At 40.6% G+C, this 22,908-nt stretch overlaps 2 long non-coding RNA genes across 4 annotated transcripts; one reads left to right on the top strand and one right to left on the bottom strand.

Moving 5' to 3' along the window:
- The first annotated feature begins 888 nt into the window (after nucleotides 1-888).
- On the top strand, nucleotides 889-19,033 carry LOC113974870. The gene is made up of 4 exons (XR_003536666.1): nucleotides 889-1,134; nucleotides 12,700-12,800; nucleotides 14,334-14,435; nucleotides 18,231-19,033. It is a non-coding gene; the product is annotated as an uncharacterized LOC113974870 (long non-coding RNA).
- Nucleotides 13,954-18,183, bottom strand: LOC113974871. Of its 3 annotated transcripts, none has more exons than XR_003536669.1 (3): nucleotides 18,150-18,183; nucleotides 16,226-16,339; nucleotides 13,954-15,077 (listed from the first exon to the last, which is right to left on the bottom strand). It is a non-coding gene; the product is annotated as an uncharacterized LOC113974871 (long non-coding RNA). The 3 variants fall into 3 exon arrangements; XR_003536668.1 differs by lacking the exon at nucleotides 18,150-18,183 and adding an exon at nucleotides 17,645-17,837 and having other exon boundaries at nucleotides 13,954-15,425; XR_003536667.1 differs by lacking the exon at nucleotides 18,150-18,183 and adding an exon at nucleotides 17,645-17,837.
- Nucleotides 19,034-22,908: the final 3,875 nt, after the last annotated feature.

Below are 22,908 nucleotides of genomic sequence, written 5' to 3'. Positions count from 1 at the left end.
TGATTTTGGGTTTTTTGGTGTGATTTTTTTTTTTTAATATACCATTTCAGACCTGCCACTCAGTTCCTATTCCTAATAGGAACGTGACTCAGGACGCCACCACTTCTTCCTAACATGCAGATACAAAGTTATCTTCTCTTGTAGTTGCACAGCTTGTTACTCTGTCTCAGAGGGAAATTAGCTGAGGTTGATAGAGTTTGCTCTGTTCCCATCCAAGGAGAGGTCTCTAATGAACACAGGAGCTGGGAGAACTTCAGATGAGGCCATCACTCCTCTGCTGAACACAGACTAATTTATAGCCTCTCTGCTGTGGTGGAGTACTAAAATTGGATGCTTTTAAAGTTAATGGTAAATCAAAGCAGTTTACCCTTTAGTACTCAATTCTGATACAAGTGAAGAAAATCTTACAAGGGCAATGCTTTCGTTCTGTTTTTGAAAAAAAAAAAAAATAAATTGAATACTTCATGACCTCCCTTCCCTTTGGAACTGAATTTAGCCTACCAGTGTCCTTGGGAGACCAAAGCATGAGGCTGAGCTCTTACCTTCCTAAGGATCCTCGGTAAATCCATGTGATTAGAAGCAAAGTACAAATGATGCAATAAAATGCTGGGAAGTATCCCATGATCCAAAGGTGGGGGTGAGCTAGCGAAGGGAAGTTACACCTTGTGCTCTGCATGTCAGACTTGCCACCATCTCTGCCTTTCCTACCTCGTTTTTTTTTTTTTCCTCTCACGTGTGCTCAGCACTGAGTTTCCTCTCTGGCTGTGAGGCAGAGCTGAGGAATGGGGAAGATGTCTGGGTGCTCTGCTTTGGTTAGAGCTGTGTCTCCTGCCTTCATGACCTTGTCACACCCAGAGCCCCCGCCCTTGTGTGCACAGATGATGACCCTGACCCTGCAGGTCTTTTCTCCTACGTCCCAGTACAAATTGTCAATATTGAATGACACAAAATCTGATTTCAGGGCTGTTGTGACCGCTGCTGCCTTGATGTTTTCAAGATGTATTTTGCCTGCCAGCTTTCTGTTGCTTTATGGAGAAAACTGACCCTGCAGTCACATATATGGGTGTGGTCTCTAACATTGCATTCCATCTTTTAGCCATTCTGCAATGACAGATGTGACTGCTCATTTAACAGGTGAGTGGGTGATTTGGAGAGTTCCATAAACTACTCTAGAGACAACCCAGATAATCCAGAAAAGTCCTGATATCTTCCCCACAAAACTTCATGTTTCTGCAGAAAATGCCTTTATTTTATTTTAATTTGCCCTCCCCCCCCCCAAGATGAAAATATGAGGGGAAAGTTTGAGAAAACATACTGCAGACTAATTCTCCACTGGTTAACTCGGGTGGAAGTCCCTAATTACTAAGACACCATCATCTAAGAAGTTTTCTGCTACCAGAGCACACATGAATCAGCAGTAAAGCTCTGTCACAGGCTGCCTGTGGCATGGTTTGATCTGCTCTGGTAGAACATTGATACTTGCTAATGTTTTTATGTTCCTAAACTACTCACTGCATTTTCTGTGCTGCATATAACAAAAGAGAACTTGTTTGCTTCGTGCCTCTTCAGCTGTAACTTTCATACTGCAGTAGTTGTGCTCCTAGAAACAAAAAATTATCACTTAAACATCTGAGTAAGTAATAGTATTAGGCATTCTCATCCCAGGCTGTCCATCTGCATGAATTACTAATTTATGAAAGACATTATTCTGTGTCTTTTTTTTTCTCAAGGCTGGTATTTTGGCTAGATATGAATAATTTCTCTAAATTTATTGTTTGTTCTACTGAGGAAAAACGAAGTGAATACCATTTAATAATTGCTACAAAGCCAGAAAACTTTGATTTTAATTAATGGCTGCTGCCTAACCAATACATAATTCCTTAGAGACTGATCCTTTTTCCTGTGCACAGTGGTTGTGAAAGAATGGGAAAATGTACTGAGTGACAAACAGAGTTTGAAACAATTAAAAGAGGATGAACAAAGCACAAATTCTAGGAAATATGGGCAGAGGCTGATTTTTGCATTACTCATTCTTTTTATTTTTAACTCAAATTAGGGACTGACTTTTTCTGTACAAACTCTAGTGTTGTGGCCTGGGCTTTCTTGTTGTTGTTGCAATATGGCTAAATATGAAAGTACTAATGAGGTTTCTCAATAAAAATACTTGGTATTCCAGTGTTCCAGCTACAAAGTGTGAACATCAGTGATGGATGGTTTTCAGTTGGGTCTCTGTTTTGTTTTGTTTTTTTTTTTTTCCTTCTCATTCTCTTCTTTTTTGCCACTGGATTTCTTCAAATTGTTGGCTTTCTGGTAAACTGAATGTTGCAAAATTACTTTCTGTAGAATGAAGCTGAAATGAAATTGGAATAAAAATGAAATTGTTCTCCAGGTATTAATTACAGTGCTGGAATGCTGTTGCAAATCGGATTTCCTTAAAAAATGGGTTGTGTCTATAAATGCATGAAATGCACACACACAGACGTTACAGTCAAGAAATTCAGAGAGAGACTTTTTGATTTTTCAGTGACCCGTGAGTGATCTAGGCTTCACCACCTTTCCTTGTGGTGACTCTTGTCCTCTCCAGCTCTTAATGGACCTGTGAATTAGTGGGGGGGCAGTTCCTGTTCCTACCTTGTAGCTTGACACGAAGGGACCACTGAAGCTTTGGTTAACTTCTCCTGCCACCTCCTGGACAGCGTCATAAATAGCTTTTCCCGCTCTACAACCGTAAAACCTCAGGAAATACAGTGCTCACACGTATCAGGCACTGATTTGTGAAATTATCTTGGCCTTCCCGCTAGCATCTTTTCAACACATACTAATAAGTAGCATATCATCAGTTAAATTCCTTCCCCAGGAGAAGAACTCGAACCCCAGAGTTAAACACCAAAAGGTTAAATGAAATGTTTTAACTCCTGTAAAAACAAAATCCTTCAGCTCAAAGTCCTAACCAGCAAATTAACTAGCTGAGATAGTGCTGCCTTTCGCTGACACCAGGGTGTAAGGGAACAGCCCCACAGATCTTGAATAAACTTTTCAATAAATATCTTAAATGTGCGGATGCTTAGACTTTGAAACACATCATGGGACATCCTTGTCCTAACACTAAACACAGCTTTTTTAATGACTAGGTTTTATGGTAGATTGCCCTAAATAACAGAGAAAATGCTGTGGAAAGGTAAATGGCAGGGTGGATTTAATGGCAGTCATTACAGATCTGGCCTTGCAGTTTGTGGCACTCACTCGCACTGAGACGCAGAGATGCTTTCTGTTCTAAATCTGACCACCAAGTTTGAATGTTGCTTGCTGAAGAGGTATTCAAGAATAATGTTTGCAGTACTCTGCCAGAGGTAAAGAGCAACTTAATTTCCCTCCTAAGCATCCTGAGTGGCTGTAAACACTTCTGCTGACGCTGTTGGCTACTGACATCGTCAGAGATGCTCTATGTTCTGAAGTCACAGCAGTAAATAAATAAGCACTGTACCATGGGCCTTCTGAATGCATTGTTGTTTTGAATCTACTGGAATGAATTTATCTCCCTGAATTACTATATTTTTTTTATTTTGAAATTTAAAATCCCTTAGCATGACATTTACTTGGAAATCCTTGGTGTGTGTCTCCAGTGCTATTGTGCTGCAGAAAGGTAATGTATTCGTTCATACCTGCCAAAGGGTTTTCATGTTTTTCAACAGGTTGCCATGTAGTTTAAAAATCATACTTTCTAGTGCTTGCCTTCCACTAGCTAGTGAAAAGAAAACAGTGGCTTTCTTATCTTCTACAGTATTTCCCCGACACGGATATTCTTAATTTGTATTGGCATGTCATTGTCTTTCATGAAAGACTGAGTTAACAGAAGCTTTGAGAGGGAAACATCAAATGAAGCAGTATAATTGTATTTTATCTCCAGTGTAACTCAGGCCATAACATCTTATGTTGTAATTCCTTCATCAAACTTGTGATTTATATTTGAATATAAATACTCTATCTTGGAGAAAAATAGCGAGACATTAGTGTGTAGTTTTTCTTGGTCCTGTGTCCCAATGATTGATTAGTTTTGCTTCAGAATTACTAACAGAGCAGCTGACTCAGTTTTAGGCCAATGCATCTACTGCTGATGTGGAAATGGAATGGTAGAAATCCATCACAGAAATCTACCATAAAAATGGTAGATTTGCCTCCTAAAATTTGAGCTCTTGGAGCAATTAAATACTATGTGAGCTCAGATTAAACTTGGTAAACAGTTTGATGCTAAAGAAAAGCTAGAAGTTTTCACTTTGGCAATATCATATAAAGATAAGTTACAACTCATCCTCTCAAGGTTTTCAAAAGAACTGGAACAAAACTTCATCTCATGTTGAAGTAACTTAAAAGTTTTAGTTTCTCTTTCAGTAAGCAGAGGAGGGAAGTACCCGGTTTTCCATACATTCCTCTTTAGGGATGTGACTTCACATTTTTTCCTGTTTCTGTAGCATGTAACAGTTTTACATGTGGAACAACAGTCACCTGTATCATCATCCAACTGGGAGGTGTTTTGTAGTTTCAGCAAGGCTGCTTTAGGTAACATTCCACTTCTTATTCCTCAGTGGATCAGTTAACAAGCTCTGGTGTCAAGGACTCTCTTAAAAGACGGAGTTTGGCCCACAGTTTTATAGCTCACGTAACGAAAATACACTTGGTGAAACATGTGAGGAGATGTGCTAACCAGAAACTACCCTCTTTATAAAGCACTTCTAAAAGAAAAACAATTTGGAAACACAAAAAGGAAGTATCAAGTCTGTTTTTCTCAACGGGAGACAGAGAGGGAGAGTGTGGCAGAAAAAAAAGACATAAGAAAAATACTAGCTGCCAAAAAATCCTAAAGGAGTCTGGCTGAGCTTAAAACCCATCTCAGATCTTGATTTCTGACCTGATAGCTCAGCATCAGAACCTTCCCATCTGTCACGAGAAACCTGAAATACAGTTTTGTAGCATGTTCCTTGCCACAGCATTCTTTAATGAGCTTTTCTTCTTCCTAAGATTAGCATTTGTGTGAACCACACCCTGACACACACACACAAGAGAAAAGTTCCTTTTCTGGCTTTGATAGGGCTTTTAGCCCTGCTGAGAAATTTTCAATTCTACTGAGCAAAATTTGAATTGTAGGTGCAAAACCTCTCTAAGTGGAGGTTAAGAGTTGTGACACCATTGTAAGGGATTAATATCAAGTGGACCTGAGGACTCAACAGGATGTTGGAATCCAGCATGTTCTTAGGAGTCAGACTAGGGAATTACAGAGCCAGAAGTGAATCTGAGGCACTGAGAGATGCCTTGAATTCTTTACAGTCCGTTTAAAATATTTTTTTCGTCCTTTGTGAGATATAATAATTGTATTTCTGTAAGAAAATGGTATTAAATTGCGTAGAAGGGCTCTTTTTGATTTACGTTCTGTTTATGTTGCATCTTTTCTAGCAGAAATATGGAAATATATAGGCCAAATATTTGAAACATGCTAGATTACTGAACATTTTTGCGTGATAAAAACTCAGGGCAAGAAGAAAATAAACTGAAGAACTCTCAGGAGGTCATTAACATTTCAATCAAGTGAAAGTTACTTTTCTCTTCGTAAAGATCATTTTTACTGGCTCCCTGCTAATCTATGGAGACGTGATGTGAAAATGGTACAAATCACCACCGTGCTTGGCTCTTCCTCTGAGTCTGCAGTCTGAGTATCTGCACAATTCATGCTTAACTGAGCTACATTTAAGGAATCTGGATTCAAAAACTGATTCCAGTTTCATCTGAGGTGGGTATTGCTCAGCTTGCACCTTCCAGAATCTAAGTTTTTTCCCCTCCGATGAAATGTGTTGCTTTTGGAGGTTTTACATCCCCAAATCCTACAGGTGTTTTGCTCAAGTGTTGTGAGAGACCATGGGCATTCTTTTAGCATGTGGCATGATGCCATAGTGTCTGTGGCTCTATTCTGTTGCTACACAAAAATTATCTCAGTCAGTAAAGAAGGAAATTGGGAAAATGTTTCATGTGGTCAAGAATTTCAAATATTTTGTTTGGCAGGTTTAGGAGACTTGTCTCCTAGCAAGAGCCACTTGAAATTAATGTTATGAGAAGTGAGATTTTCAGCTCTTCCTTGATATTGGAAGCATAGAAACCAAGATGTATTTCTTAAAAACACTGATATATGAATTTATAAAAGCACCTAATGTTCAAACAAGACAACACTGCAGGTTAGGGCTTACCTGATGAATACTAGGTTGCTATCTAAGGTTGCTTAAAGCAATTAAAAAAAAAATCACTGCAAATTTTCATTTGAATATATGGCTACTATTGTCTGCATTTGTTTCCTTCTTCTGTTTTGCAAATGTATTCTTGATGTACTGTGTGTGTCACTGGGAAGAAAATATGTGGAAATCTTTCCATAGTTCAGCAACATTTCCTGTGCCAATACCATAAGGTGTATTGCTAACCAAAGTTTAGAAGAATTTCAAAGGAGTTTGTGTATGGATTAGTTCTGTCAGTCAGTTAAAGGTGTTGGCTTTTAGTTTTTTTGCTAATACAGCTAAACCAGTGCTATATCTAAGGAATATTTAATTATGCCACTCTATATCATTGTTCTTAATATACTGGCTATATTTTACTGCTTCTTTATTGGAAGTCAGTTGGACCAGGTGTTGCCAAATCTGATTTATCTGGGCATCACCAAGCAGTCAGGTCCCTGCCGCAGCTCCAGGAATGGCTTTGTTGCAGCCTGCATCTTCCACTTTTACCTCCCCTGTCATCAATTCCGTGTCCCTGCCCTCACCAGTCACGCCAAAGCAACAGCCCTCATCCTGGCAGAAGATTGGCAAAGGCAGCTTCAAGCCCAAGCTCCAAACATATACCTCCAGTGGATGTTCTTGATGGAAATAAAGAGTTGAGTGAGGAGCAGTAAAAAGAGTTACATTTGTCTTTGAGTTGCTGGTCTGGCATGGTGCGTGCTGGAATGCTGCTCTGCAGCCATCGGTCCCTTGGCTGCTCTCCCTGAGGCTGTGCTGGCCCAGGGATGGAAAGGAAAGACCTTCTGGTCCATGGTTCTTCCAGGCAGGCACCATGAAAACCAAAGCACATTCACAGGGGTGGGAGGAGGTTGCAAGAAGAGGTAAATTGCTTTTAAGATGGACCCTTGGGCCCAGCCCCGACTCCAGGGCTGACTTCTGGGCCAGGAATGGCCATGACCAATCCTGGTGACCAGCTCTGGCCCAGCCCAACTTGCCACTGTAGTCTCTGCTTGTGCTCTGATGGTCGTTTGGTCAATTCTCTTTGTACAATAACTTATCTTTTAATAAGCGTCTTTTTCTACGGTCTTTACGCATAAGAAAGAGTGGGGCTTGATTTGCCATGGATGATGGAACAACAAATCCCATTTTTGTTTGTTCTTTATCATTTGCTTAAATGTTCCTTTTTTCCCTAGTTTACTTGCTTCAAATTTAAAGTGTAATATACCTCCAACTTATTTTCTTTTTTTTTCCCTTTTCATTAAGGGCAAAAAAGAGTTTCTCCACATTGTTCCTAACAATAAGATCTATAATAGAAACTCTCAGGTTGTTGTGCAGCTTCATTTACTCTTTCATCCCCACCTGAGCCTGAGCATTATAAATATCCTACCTTTTCAGTGCAGCTGAATGAAAAATAATCTTGGTGTACTAAGGAGAGAGCCAAGAAATAAAACTTGCAGGGAAGGGAGGGGAGGACAGTTAAACACAGAGAAGCAGGAAAAGGCAGAGAACATCCAGACCTTAACAGCCACCTCAGTCCAGCTCCCTTGTTTCTTCCTGCCAGCCACCTGAAGCAGTGCAGTGGGCACAAGTGGAGGGGCAGCCACGCTGTGACCCCTCAGCAGTGGCAGCTTAAATAGCCAAATATTTTTGCACAGTCCCTGTGCTTCATTTTTTGGCTCTGGGGCGATCCAGCTGCTGCTTCCTCTTTCATCACTGACTCCAACGTGGGTTGTGGTCTCAGGGAAGCCTTCTCCTTCCCTTTGTGTTTCCAAATGATGGCTCTGCCGCTCCCTTTGGAGCTTTTCACCGGCAGGGTGGTGTTTGTGCTTGCTGTTGCCGCATCGTTTCGCAGCAGGTTCGTATCAGGAAGGATACTGAGGTGCTGGAGCAGGTCCAGACAAGAGCAACAAGGCTGGTGAAGGGACTCGAGCACAAGTCCTATGAGGAGAGGCTGAGGGAGCTGGGGCTGTTCAGCCTGCAGAAGAGGAGGCTCAGGGGAGACCTCATCACTCTCTACAACTCCCTGACAGGAGGGTGTAGCCAGGTGGGGGTTGGTCTCTTTTCCCAGGCAACTCTCAGCAAGACAAGAGGGCACGGTCTTAAACTGTGCCAGGGGAGGTTTAGGTTGGATATTAGAAAGAATTTCTTTACAAAGAGGGTAATCTGACATTGGAATGGGCTGCCCAGGGAGGTGGTGGATACTCTGTCCCTGGAGGTTTTTAAGAAGAGACTGGATGTGGCATCAGTGCCATGGGCTGGTAACCACGGCAGTAGTGGATCAAGGGTTGGACTTGATGATCTCGGAGGTCCCTTCCAACCCAGCTGATTCTATCATTCTATGATTCTATGACTTTATGCCTGCACTTCTGAAATCCCCTTAAAGAACACGCCTCTTTTTCTGGGGCATTGCATGTACAGTGACCAGCAGAACAAGAGGTCAGATTGCTTTGTCCTTTTCAGTATGTGCCCGGTTGGGGATCCCCAGTTTGAATGGGTTTTAGCACAGGTGTCTTCATTGCCAACTGAAATGGTCTTTCTATGTACATCTGTTTAATGAACTTATAAGTCAGTACATGCAGCATGCAGCTACATTTTATTCATGTTTATGCCTCACAGAATGAAACAGGGAGAGACAGATTTTCTAATTAAAAGAAAGGCTGTATATTTGTCTGTTGCCAGAACGTTACATAAATGTGTTCTGCATGCAGTTAGCCTCTTATATCAGCAGAATTTGATGAATCCCAATATTCATTAGCTATCTTGACTGAGGATGGATTATTGCACATTTTCCGTAAGCAGCTTAATTTTTATTGTTATATGACATTCCTTACTTCGCATAAAAAAAGAATAACTGAATAGCATTAAAAAGGCTGAGAACTCTCATCAGTAGCTGTGGGGGAGGATTTTTGATCCTAACATGACAAAGATGCCATATATATGAAATCATGTGTAAGTTTTCAGAATTTTTTCCATAAAACAAACTTTCTTCCAATCACTGGCTTCAAAAGCCACTATAATCCAGTAAGGGAGAAAAATCCTAAAGGCATAGTGATTCCAGAGACAGACAATACACGACTTCTCTAGTAATATAATAAGTCATTTACTAAAAACAAATCATCAACAGCTTGCTGTTCTGCAGCAAAAGGAGGCATAACATAACTCTGTGGTATTGATTTGCTGTTTAGATTAGCCTAGAAGGGAAAATAATTCCTCTAAAAGCTGTTAAAAGAAACTATCCTTGCCTTTAAAAGTTGATCTAAGATCATAGATGTCCCAGAAGTTTTCTAACTTGTAGCTGAACATTAAGCAAATAATTTACTGCGTGTGAAGTGTAATTATTAGCTAAAGAAAAAACCCTGTAAATAATTTCACCCATTGAAATAGTTTTAGATGTGACCAAATGGGCCAGTAATGACTAATTTTGGCCCTTATTTTTCTGCTCATGGTATGCAAACAGCCAGGTCATGGCTTAATTTAATTTCATTAGCAGCATCTGATGAAGTTCATGAATGGTTTTAATTGCCCTTGATTTGCTGGTTTTCCAAAGACAACACAGGAGAAGTGTTACTCTGTGTGTTATCTGCAGATACCCCTACTTGATGCTCTAAGAAACTGCATGCTGAGGGGGTGGATCTTTGATCTGGCCTGGCACAACTGTTCTTTTATTCTTGTATGACTGTGAACACAGTGCATTATGCAGTGGTTTGATGAATGTGCCAGCATTTCTGATTCAAATGCTCATGCATAGGATTTTACAGGTTTTTTTTCTGCAGGAAGTCTTCTGCATAGGACATTGAAAGTTGCATATTGTGAATTTTAGTAGTCAAATTAAATATACAAATTCTCTTCTTGCTTTAAATTTCCATTCTTTAGTAAGAAAAGAAGAAGAAAAACTACAGTTCTCAGGGAGACTTAAATTGTAGGGTATCCCTTCCCATTCTATTTCTAAGCATTCTGGCCAAAAAACCCCAACCCAAACCTGTTTGGATGGATATGACAGTTTAAGCTTGTTTCAGAATGATAATCCTTATGCCAAGTGAGCTGGATCCATGGATTTTCCCATTCAAAGAAAATCCATTTTCAGATGAGATAAATTTTCTCACTCTCCTTTGCAGGGAGTTCCTGTGAAGCTATTAAATAAGGTGTCCAATAGCAGCCTGTCACCAGGGAGAAAAGATAAATCAGAAATATGTTTGTCTTTAAAATATTTCAGTTCTTGGAAGGGCAGAATGTAGAGATTCCACCTTTTAATGAGCAATCCCTTATACCCCTGTTGATTTTACTGATGTTAATAAAGCTCTATTTGGCATAAGAAGATCCATTTGCACATATTCCTTTCCAAGGAATCTGTTTCAGAGCTGACTATTTCATTAGAAAAGGGAAAGGAAGGAAAAAGAATTATTGGTGGCTTATGGACCAGACCTGCTGTTCAGATAGTATCAAATTCACAAAATCTAATTTGAACAGATGTTGTCGGGCTAGGAGTGTGAAGGAATATTCTCAATTACTCCTTTTTCTGTGATTCTCTTATTTTCTTTTTTTTTTTCTCTTTGTTCAGGAAGTCCTCCAAGGGACATGCATTAACACATTACCCTCATTGCTCTCTCAGTCCCATTACTGGGGGACGTGGAGTTTGTCACCCTGTTGTATGCAGCCTTGCAGATGAACGTGGAATAAAATTCCTAGAATGTAATTCACAATTGAAAAAGGTTAAGACATTGGACAGAAGTGTCCTTGGAGGCTATATATTGCAAGCAGGGTGTCAAGAATAATGATCACAATCTGCACTCTGACATACACAATCTCTTATTGACTCAAATTAACACCGGATTAAAGGCCGTCAGTGTGGTGGCAATAAACAACAGGAACAATGAAATTATAGTCTGGCTTCTTAAAAATACCTCTCCTTTTGGATTGTGCTGTGCAAATGAAAGGTAGGTAGTGTGTTTCTGTTGCACCCACCTCGGTCTGTGACTTATGTATCTAAAAACGTAATTTAGGCATTTGTTTTGCACATTTTGACTGAGTTCCACTCCTATTTTCTTGGCTCCGGCGCTGGACCCATCACACTGGCCCAGATCCACCAGTGAGTCTGAGAGTAGTTATGCTGAGCATTACTACACTTACATTTCAGGCAGCTGCTTCCAAATTCCTCAAATTCTTTCAGGAACCTCAAGAGGGTGCTGAAACTGCCTGCACAGTGCATGGGGGGGGGGTACATGCCCCAAAAGCAACCTGGGGACACGTTTCAGATGGTCCACAGGTGACGCAGGAGAGTCCAACCGTGCAGTTTGTGACTGCAGGAAACAAGGCCCTGGTGTGGTATCTGCTTGTGGATTTATTTTAATTGGAGTTGTTTTACCTGAGCAGCATCTCAGGCAGGTGGTCTGTGGGTGCCAATACTGGGGGATCCTGGGTTTGGTTCCCAATACCAAGGAAGTTGATATCTCCTGCTGCGTGAAGCACTGCAAGTTGCCTCCAGGCAGAGAGCAGAGCCTCTCCTCAGGGAGGTGTCTTTACCACTTGGCTACCACATAATTCTCCTGGCTATGCACTCAGGGAATATTTCAGCTCCTCAAACCCCCAGTTCTTCAAGGGGAGGAGTCCTTGTGGCTCAGCCCTTCTCTAGGGAGGGAGCTGTGAACGCGCCTGGGGCTGAGGATCACAGGGATTCAGGACAGCAAGAGTCCCCCACCACTTTGGAACATTTGTTTTTAGCTTGGAGATCCCCGGAGCTACCATGCAGTTTTATATTAGGGTCTCTCAGCAAATTGCAGCCCAAATTGCAGAGCAAAACTGTTGGTACAGAAGAGACAGCAGTCACACAGGTTGAGAGGTTTTCCTCTGGGCTGGCTCTAGTCTTGGCCTGTGTGCAGAGAGCCCATGAGGAGCTGGATCAGATGCCCACCCAGTCCTCACCTTTTGGGAGAGATTCATTTCAAGGCCACTGTGTGTGTGTGCATGTGTGTATGTGCTGTGATCAGTCCCTAATGTGAACTAAAGTACCATAAGTTGGGATTGGTTCAGAAGTCGTTCCCAGTCTGGATTGAAACACCAACGTTGAGGCAGCGAGCAGCAGAGCATGCCTGTCAGACAGAATTCCCTAGCTAGGAGATAAGACAGCTACATGAGTCCAGCAGTGCATGAAGATGCTTATGGTATCCTAGGTCCTTGAAAATTTAAACTACACATCTGGATTTCACACAGAAATTGCTCGGCACAAGTGGCATCTTCGATGCTTCTCTGGGGTGTAACCCTTACCTTATTCACACATTGATTTGCTTGTCTCTAAAGGATACATACAATGGTGTTCTCTTATTCTTCTCCTCAGGATCCCAGGAGCAGTCTGGGAGGGATATCAAGATTATACAGACAAACAATTTTTATTTTTGCCCTGTCCCCTCACATGGAAAAATACTAAGGTTGGAGTTGTTATATTTTTCTAAAGGTTCAATATAGGAGATGAGCATCATTTCAGCAAGAAAATACGAACTGCTGGTGTCACCAAACAGTTTTTAACTGTGCAGTTTCTGCTGTGGCAGATTGCCAGTAAGTGATGACATTGGGTTGGCATGGTACTCCTGTCTCTGGCCTTTTCCCAGACCAGAATGCATGCTGGGAATCCTGCCTTTTTTTTTTTTTTTTTTGCTGAGAACTTAACAATTAGGAAGGCATAGCCTGCTTCATTCCTACAGCTCAAAAAAGGATGAAGGAACTCTGCCAATATTTCTTTCATCACAGATTCCCTCTTCTGCAATGCAAACCAAAGGTTTAAATCTAATTCCTACACAGCTAAAACAGAAGAAAAAAAATCTGAAACCAGCAATTCAGGAAAGTAGGAAACCAGGAACTCAGTTTTCAGGCATCCTGCCCCATCTGCTTCCCTCACCTGTAGCACCTGCTGTTCACCAGCCCTGTGCTCCCTTGCTCCTGATCCCATGTCTGGATTAGGAATTGAGGTTTAACATTGATTAGTTTCTTCCAGCCTGCTGTTTACTGAAAAAATCTGGGGAACAAAGAGCTCAGCTATACAGGAATGTAGCTGGTACAGTATCTCCATTTGTCTTGAGGTGCTGCCCCTATGGCTCAGGCAATCTCCCCACAGGTAGCTACCTAGGAACTGTCTGGGTGGGAGCATGCAACTGCTAAAGCAGTAAATTAAAATAAATACAAGTGTTGAAGAAAACATAATGAAATAATTTAATAAATTTTTCACATTTTTTTAAAGTAGACCCAGTCCTCTTTTATAATTTAAGCAATTGCCTTATTTAAGTATTTTTAGTCAGCCCTCCTTAATCTCCCCTCAACTGGCCTAAGTTAGAGTCCAGGAGTTTGTTGCATCACTCATACGAGAAAGATATAACTGGAGACACTTTACCCCATGAACACACATGCAGGCACCTTGTCCTCCCCTCATGTTCATTTTGGCTCTAATACAGTAAAAAACCTTGGCACAAGGTTGGTGCATTTTGGTGGGGTGGATTCTGAGAAGCTGATGTGTGCACTGTTCTATGGATTATTGCTCATGAGCTGCTGCAAAACTCAGTCCGTCTGCACTCTGAGCAAATAATTCCTTTTATTTGGCAGACTTTAAAAATTAGAGAAAGAGGGAAATAGAGGCCATCAGACTGTTCCCGAACAAGAACATCCAGAATAGTAACAAAAAACGTTGCTCCTGCGTTGCACAACCATTAGAATCGCTCACCATCAAAGGTCAAAAGCATTAACCATGTTGGTAATATTTATAAATAGACTCTCTATGGAGCTTTACCTTAAGTGGAATGGATAAACACTTTGACTCAGGAAGACCAATTAGAACCAGTAGGATCTTTTAATTTAATAGCTGCATTAAGCAAGATGCATGAATGTTGGTACACACAGACAGAGAACATTTTCACTGCTTATGGAGTCTGAAATAGAATGCAATTTCAACTTGACCCCCAGAAAGCCACAGTACAACTGGTCCTGTGTGGCTGTGGAAGAGAAGGAAAACAGAGAAAGGTTTTTTTTCTAACCCCATGTGACAAGTAATGCATCTCTTGCCATCATTAATGTGTAGAGGCATGTTCTGTGTATCCACAGGGATAAAGTGACCCAAAAAGTGGATGGGAGCTTAGACCCCCTGCACAAATGGCAACCACCAGTGGGGTCCAGACTGCATTCTCCCAGGAATTTAGGATACAGGTATTTTTAGCATACCATTTATAATGTTTAACATTACATATTGGTTAAAGATGTTTGCTGAGTACTCAAAACCCAGGAAATGTTACAATTAAGTGTGATTTGGGCATTTTAATTTAATTTGTACCACTTTGTCCCTGCCTAATATGTATGAGTGGTAAGAGTATATGCAATATTTTTTCACAACCACAGGTTGGTCTGTGTTTGAACTCATTCCTGCCTAGTGGGAAAAGGCTAACAGGTAAAACCTGGTGACTAGGATTAATTAGTTTCAAATCCTCACAGTGAAAGTCTCTCTTGACTGTCCAGACTGATTTGTTGTACTGGGAGCAAGGTGTCAGCTCTTTCAGGGAATCAGATGCTTATTGAGAGCAGGCAGGAGGTGAGTGGCTCTGTTCTGTGCTAGGCAGACCATTGTCTGTCTTACTGGGATGGCAGGTGGAAGGCAAAGATCAGAACTGTCTCTGTAAAAGTATCTTAATTTTTATTTTCAGTCTCTTCATCGTGGTGAGGAAAAGTAATATAAATTTATGGTCCTAAACATTCTTGTTCTCAGTCTCCTCTTAAAGGTTTTTGGTGAGAAATCCTGTGATAAAGATTCACAATCACTCCTGGTTCTGCATTCTCCCCCTCCACTATTAAATGCTGAGATGGTAGGAGGACATTACTTAGAGAGTGGTGCTTGGAGGCACCGGGTATTTTTGTTAGTGTGAAGAACAGGAAATATGCTATAAATACAAAGGTAAATCTGTAAAAATGCCAGTACTTTGAGGTAAATTTCATTTTTTCCCCTTGGTTCCTCTAATTTCAGTGACATGAGTCAGATCAGTAAAAAGGATAAGAAACTAAGAGATGATAGTTGAATGGCAGACATTGACTTGATGCCAGCAGTTATTTGCCTTCATTTGCTTAAACATTCCTCTTGTAGACAAGCAATTGCAAATAGAACTTAAAAATAATCATACCAGCAGCATAGTGATGCCTCTTTGATTGCTGGAGAGGAAGCACAGTGGGTTATCAGGTGTGAAACCTTTCAAGCTTATTCCTGGAGCAGGTGTTTCCAGCCTCTTTGTGTGCACACCAGCACCTCCCCTCAGGGACTTGGATTTACTCATAGCTGTCAGGTGTCTCTCTGCAGTCTTCTGCATTTCCACCCTTTGCTGTCTCCCTCTGCCCCCAAAACCAAGGACATCAGTCCCCAGAGCTACACTTTTTAGACTGCTGGTTATGTTTCACACCTTCCAAGATATGTGTTGGATCGGAAGCTATGGTTGCGCTGGAGTACATATTTACCTTGTATCCATCTCTACCGTGGTGCACTCTCTTAGTTTCATCTCTTTTCACTAATGTTAGGTAACCTTATCCATGAAAAAGAGGCAAGAGTAAACATATTGAGAAATAAAAGTCACAGGTAAATAAATACAAACTGTTTTAAGCATCAGTGGGATCTCTTAATCATCCTAACAGGATTTCATATACAGTACAGTCTTTCAGATGCTAAATGGTTTTGAGGGCTGATGATCAGTTAGCAAAAATGCACCTGAAACTTCAAAATCTGCTTTCACTCAGGATAGCTTTACTGTATTTTTTCTCATATTCTGATTCTTTGATCAGTTTGATGGATGGTGTTTTTTCTATTCACAATCTTTTCTGGTTTTCACTATCCTCACTTTCTAGTAATTTTTCCCACTTTCATTTAATTTCTTTCAACTACTTCCTACCCAGATGGCCTAATCACTTTTTTTTAGTATCATTAAAACTTCCTAACAATTATAGTATTTTGCTTTTCTTACAAAGATACAGAAGGGTAAGTTCCTCTTCTCTTGCACTTTCTGTCTCCTTTAAAGGTTCTTGACTCACTGGAGTGGTGCCACAGTCTTGTAGCCAAATCATCCTCATTTGTCCACCTGTTTTGATGCAATTGCAGAATTAAAATAGACAGGACATAACTGATTGCCCCTATTTATTTTTCAGCCATAGAACAGACTTTACACATAGATAATAGAGCACAGCCTAGAGCCAGGGTCTGTGTGTATGCAAGCCATTTTGAGAAGGATAATCAGTTCTAAGAATTTCTGTTATAATTCCTTTTTAGCCTAAGCTTTCAAAACAGCTCATCATTTTGTCTGCCAGACTTGAGAAAACTAAGAGTACTGTGATTCTCTAGAGAACATGAAGCACCTCTGTTCTGAAAAGAGGCTTGTTTACATGTTACTCAAGACAGGTGTTTCAAGAATTGAATTGGTATTTGGATCACCAGTCCATTTTAAAAACACAGCCCTCCCCCAGCATCCTGCATTGTCCGTGTTTGAATTTTAAAAGTGGTTCTATAAGAGTTACTTGGTTACTCACATAGCTAAAACAGGCAACAAAACATTCAACCCAAACTGATGAGCCCAAATTTGTCTCCTAAACAACTGGGAGAACGAATTAAGGAGTGATATAATCTTCCAAATTACATCTATTACGATATAATAATGCAACACGCCAGAAGGAGTATGAAACTCTCATAAAGGCTCTTAATTTAAATTTGCTTTGAATTGGCAAGACACACACAAACCCAACATACTCAATTTAACTCATTTAAACAATGTCAGCATTTAATTAGACTATAAGGATAAAGTGATGGGATGTTACAGTCCAGATTTCCATGACATCTTACTACTTTAGGGGCAAGAACTTATAGCACTTGGTCCATAAAATAAGGTACTAAATTTAAAATATAACCCCACGCATATTAGCATAATTAAAATGCCAAACTTTAAAACGCAATTATCAAGTAATAGGAATGCCATGCATCTGTAATGCTAGAATTTCCTTAAAGCACATTAAGGACATGCAACACTCAGCAGATTCCTAACTACGACTTAATTACCCTTTCCACTTATTGCTGCAAAGATGCAGAGTATGGAAAAGATGCACATTTGCCTAACCAAAAGAAGGATTAAGAGATTTTCTTTTGCAGTTCTAGCACAGATAGCCTTTTAGTATCTACTGTGTACCTTGCTCCCTGAGCAACTAATAAAACCATCTGTAAATCTAAACTTTAAAACTGTCATTTGAATACTTTTGTTAGCCTGGAGGACTCCCTATTGCATGAATCTCTGTTGCTCCTGTGCAAAGCTCAGCGGTGTAAGAGTTCCAGAGTACCCCTTAAAAACTCCTTTGTCTTTGTACTCACCAACCTGCTGCTATTCAAAAGGAAGACTAACCTTTAACACATCAGTCTTTTTGACAGTATCTCCTGTATAAAGAATGTTGCAGTTCTCAAGAAGACAGTTCATGTTTTCATGTCCCTTTCATGTAATTATTGTAGGGTTTAGAGTTCATTTGGAGGCTGACTTCCTTCCTCTTAAAGCTTTTAAAAAGTTATATGTTCAAGTCTTGGGATTTATGGTTTTCTCTCTGTCTTTAGAGAAAACAAAAGAAAATTTGATACTTTGCTTAAATGGCCTTTAAGATTAGAAATAGCTACCTAAGCTAAGCTCAGTTTAAGGTCTCTCTCTGATCTGAGATACTTTTCATTGTCAAATACTTACTTCACACAGTGCTGTTGTGCCACATGGCTCCAAAGAGTGTGGGAGATGGGGAGGAAGGAGTCCTGAGAAACTGCATCTGCAATTACTTTGTGCAGTGCCTTCTCCCCTTGGTGTCCTTGGACAGTTTGTAGGCTGCCTGTGAACAGCTTGCCTTGTGTTGTGTACCTGGTGTTGTTACCTGGTTAGGAGATTTGGGATGTATGGATCTCATACAGGGGACATCCTGGTTGAATTGAGGTGTCTTTGTTTTACTTTTCAGGGTCCCCAGGTGATGTAGCTGAGTCTTCTCTTGAGAGAAGCCTCATAGTAATCACTGAAGACTTGGTTTCAACTTCTCTTGTTCTCAATTTGAATGCTTTAATATCTGTGCTGATTATAAGATTATAAAGTCCTTATTCTGGGAAGATTAAAGAGAAATAAAAAATAATAGGAAAAAAAAAAGAAAGAAACCCTTTATAAAAGAACAAGACACCAGAAACAGCAATAGAGGAACACTGGTGAGGGGAAATGTGGTTTTTTTCTTAAGAAAAGGATAATTACATCTGGGGAATGGGGTTTACCACAAAAACTCACTCCCTCTGAACACTTAAACCAGCTGTGTGTCTTTGCTGTACTATCTCCACTTTGAACAGAGACAGGCAAGAGGTTAAGTTACTTCCTTCAGCACCAGCCCAGAGACTCTCTGAGTTGTGTTGGTCTCAGCTCCTGGTGCACTCTGTTTTCTCAGGGAAGGTATGACATTACTTCCAAGACACAGGTAGCTTATGTCTTCGTGCTGGATTTCTTTCTTTTATCACAAATCCTGCAGAGAAGGTGTTGAAAAGCTTACACAGGTCCAAAACGTTTAGTGACAGTACTAAGGACTCAGAGCCAGCAACAAGAGTGACCTTTCAGTGCAGGCACCTGGAACTGGCACCATGAATGACAATGGAAGAAAAAAATTCTTCAAAGAGCAGGAGCTCATTTAATTTCCCTTTACATTCACTGGACTGATGAACACAATTAACAGCTGCTTCACTGGAAGGAGTTGTTACTCAGTTATTTCTTTCATCTCAGACTTCAACTCATAGACTGTTCTTCCCAACCTTGCACAGTAGCAACAAAGGGATTATGTAAAGTCAAGTCATTGATTTTTACTCTTTCCTTACTGCATGCTTACTTTTTTTATAAGTGCAGTAATTTCCCCTCTGCCATGCTGTGTTCTCCATCTTTCATAGGACAGTGTAAGTATCTGATCAAATACATCAGCCAGGTAAGCCAGCTGACACATCTACTGCTGTTTGAAAATAGATTCTGCTTTGAATTAACTACCAGAAAAGCAAATGTCCATTATTTCAAAGAGCGGTAAGATTGCCCTCAATACTCATTTCCTATCAGTGTGGGACAGATAAAGCATTGACGTGGAAGTCAGAAATCTATTGAATGGCTCATTGACTTTGGACAATTTGGAATGTTTTTCCTTGTGCGTCTTGACTGTGTGTCTACTTCTGTACCATAATAACTCTGCGGAGGAGAAACCATTTCTGCACTTGTTTGTACAACCTCTGTTCTGCTTGGAGTCTCCAGGTAACTTGAAATATGCCTCACTACAAACAAAACCGTGAAACATTGCAGCTCCCACCTGTTTTGTTCCAAATTTCACAGGAGTAAATAACTTTGCCTTATAGCAAATGCAGTCCCGTGGTTTGGATTAAAATGATATGCAGTTCTAGTTGTCATATCATGAGACCTCAAAACCTATTTCCTTGGGTACTGCTTCTTTAAGCCTTCTAAAGGAAAAAATGCTTCAGTTCAGCCTATGAGCTCAAAGTCGACAAATGTGAATGTGAATTAGTCCAGTCCAAACAAGCAAAACAAATGTGGTAATATTAAGGTGGGTAAATAGCTGGTGTAGTGGGAGAAGTTGATGGAGTAATGTTGGTGAGCTGGGAATTCACTTAAACAGTAACCAAAGCAATGAAAGCTTAAGCTATTCAATCCATCGTTCCGTCTTCATGTCCAGAGAGCAACAGTGCTGCTGGAGAGTGCCAGAGGACAGTGAGCCCTCATATCAAAAGTACAGCAGAACTGTACCTTCTCTTGAACCATGTCCTGATTGCACTGTGTAGCTGAAAGGGACCCCCATGTCACCACCATCTCCATTGGCTTTAACAAAATTCTAGTCAGTGCCAGACTATGACACCTGAAGTCCTGACCTCGCTTTTTCTGTCCCCACCTGCCCCCTCTTTTTTTTTTTTCCTGTTTCCCAGTGTGTTGTGTATTTCTTCCCTTCTCTTCCTCTCCTTTTGCTCTTGTTCAAGAGTTCAGCTTTGGTAGCTAGGACTGGTTTGCTTTGCTCAAGCAAAGTTTCAAATATTCTGATTTGTGGAGGTGTGTCAGACCTATTCACAACAGGTAAGACCTAGTGCTGGGAACTTACCACTCTTTGATAGCAAGTGAGAGAGGGCCTCGGAAACTGAACTGCATTCTTTTAATCTCCATAGTTCTTTTTATTTTCTGCCCCTTTCACACTTGCTTTGTCTTGAGGAAAGAAGATCAAGGTTCACCAGAAACAGCACTAGAAACAATAATTCCAGCTCACTTCAGCATCTGTTTTTCTTTGCCATCAAAAGGCACATTAGTTATTTCCCTTGTTAGCACCCTCTGATAGATTTGCCAAACAGCATGCTTTATATGTTAAAACTCTGGTGGCAAAAGAGAAAGGGAATAACAGAGGCTGAAAAAAAAGTATTTAGTTCTGTACAATCCATATGTTTTCTTTTCTTTTATTTTTTTTTGTCCTGCCCTTGTAATAATCAGTTATGAAAATTATTATTCTATGATTGTTTTCCATGTGATTAAGGAAGATCTTGGAACCCTACATCAATGCAAGAATTTAATGTGAGTTGGTCCAAAAGTATCATTCATTGTATGTTTGAAGCATCCTGGCACAGGGGAGCCAACCTGGCTGTGGCTTTTCACAAAGGCTCTTTCTGCAAATTACATAGCCAGTTTAATTGGCGTGTCAGGAGAAATTTGCATAGAATAGTAAATAAACACTTTTAGCATTCCTCGCTTTGAGCCTTGGGGTTGAATATCCAGCTTGAGCAGAATTTGTTGCAAGTCTTTGCAGTACATGTTTGAAAATGTCACTGTTGCTGGTGATTAGGGCAAGAGATGATAAAGTTTTATGGCTTCCTCGGATAGCAAGTATTCCTTTGGGCTCTGGGGGAATAAATGAACTGTCAATATATACTGAACATATGAATTCATGAGGGACACTATCAACATCAGGGAAAATACAAATCTAGTAAAAGGTAGGACAGCAAGGTAGCCCTGAAATAAGAACCAAATACATCATAACAAAGTTATAAGTCTCTTTCTGAAAGAAAATGACATAAAACAGTAATAAGTGGGTGAAGGGTGTGAAGCTGTTTTCTCCCCATATGTAGTGTTTTCGGTGTTACAATACTGGGAACAGTTTTAGTATCTATATTTTGAAAAGGCTGTTTGGAAGCCAGAGGGAGTATGGAAAAAGACAATAAAATCTTTGAAGGCTAGAGAACAATTTCTTTGTTTAGTTTCTCAAGAACAGGCAAATGCACTGTGATGTGATTTCAGTTCTGAAAGGCATATGAGAACAAATGCCTGGAACTGGGAGCTAGAGAATGTCCAGGTAGAGACACACCATTGCAAGCAGCTTAAGACAGGCTCCATCCATCCTGGTAAATAGATGTTTTTGGGGGATGTGATTCAAAACAATTCTTAAGGGTAAAACCCCACAGGACATGAACATATAACCTAGAAAACAACAGCACTGAAGATCAATGTCATTAGGCATTATGCAGATCAAAATGTTGATCATTGTGTTCATGGTTGAGAGGCACAATTATCCATTAGCATCAAGTCCATCACACTCCAAGAAGAATCACATTTACTAAAGGAATACATGACTTTCAGATGGCAACCAGGGCTTCTGATGGGATCAGCTTAAAGTTATAATTTTTGAAGTGATGATGAAAATCTTTCAGACAACGAATTTTTAAACAGTGACTACAAAAATTTTTAAAAGAACATTATTCTGAGTCTGAAGAAAAAAATTCTTGTCCTCTTTTTTGTGTGTGTTTATGTCAATGCTGGAAATTATGACTACTGAGTGACATCTAGTGGATGTGATGATGCTGAACACCAACAATTCAAAGGTAAAAACCTTTTGAATGAAGCCAGACTTGAAGTGCTGACAAAGGGACCACCTAATTAAAATGTTATGCATTGTAGCAACACGTAGGTAACAAGCCAGAGAGACAGAATGCAGCTCTTCAAGGAAATGGAACCTTAAGCAAATCTAAATGTGCCAGATTTTTCTTTTTTAGGTCCCTCCAACTCTCATGTAAAAAATTCCCTGCTCATTTTGCATGACCTATTGTACATCATATAATCTACATGCAGAGCAAAGGGCTGCTGTTCCCCTCTGTTCAGCCCTGCCCGGTAATAGCCAGTCCCACCTCCCCAAAATTGATACAAATGAAGATTCCTCCCAGGGAAAAGGTGCCACCACAGAAAGCTCTTGCTGCCCACAGAGTGCCCAGGTTGCCCCACCAACTGCACCTGAACGCCAAAGCTCCCAGGCTTTGTGTCCTTGACTTTGTAGTGCAGGTGTGGGCCAGGCACTCCATGAGTAGCAAGAGCTTTCTGTGCTGGCACCTTTGGTGTGGGAGGAATCTTCGTCAGTATGCAATTTTGGGAGTAGGGCTGGTAGTTGGAAGGCAAGTCTGAAAAGAGGAAACAACAGCCCTTTTCCCCAGGAAAGAAAGATTGGAAGCTCTGGCTTTGTGGTGCAGTGGGTGGGCCAGGCTGGACACTCCAAGAGCAGCAAGAGCTTTCTGTGCAGGCAACTTTGTTCTGGGAGGAATCTCTGTTTGTAAGCAACTTTGGGATTCGGTCTGGCAGATGGGAGG

The sequence above is a fragment of the Neopelma chrysocephalum genome, unplaced genomic scaffold (genome assembly GCF_003984885.1).
Source record: "Neopelma chrysocephalum unplaced genomic scaffold, ASM398488v2 Primary Assembly neopelma1_126, whole genome shotgun sequence".
NCBI classification, from domain to species: domain Eukaryota; kingdom Metazoa; phylum Chordata; class Aves; order Passeriformes; family Pipridae; genus Neopelma; species Neopelma chrysocephalum.
This window is presented reverse-complemented; position numbering and strand designations above follow the sequence as displayed.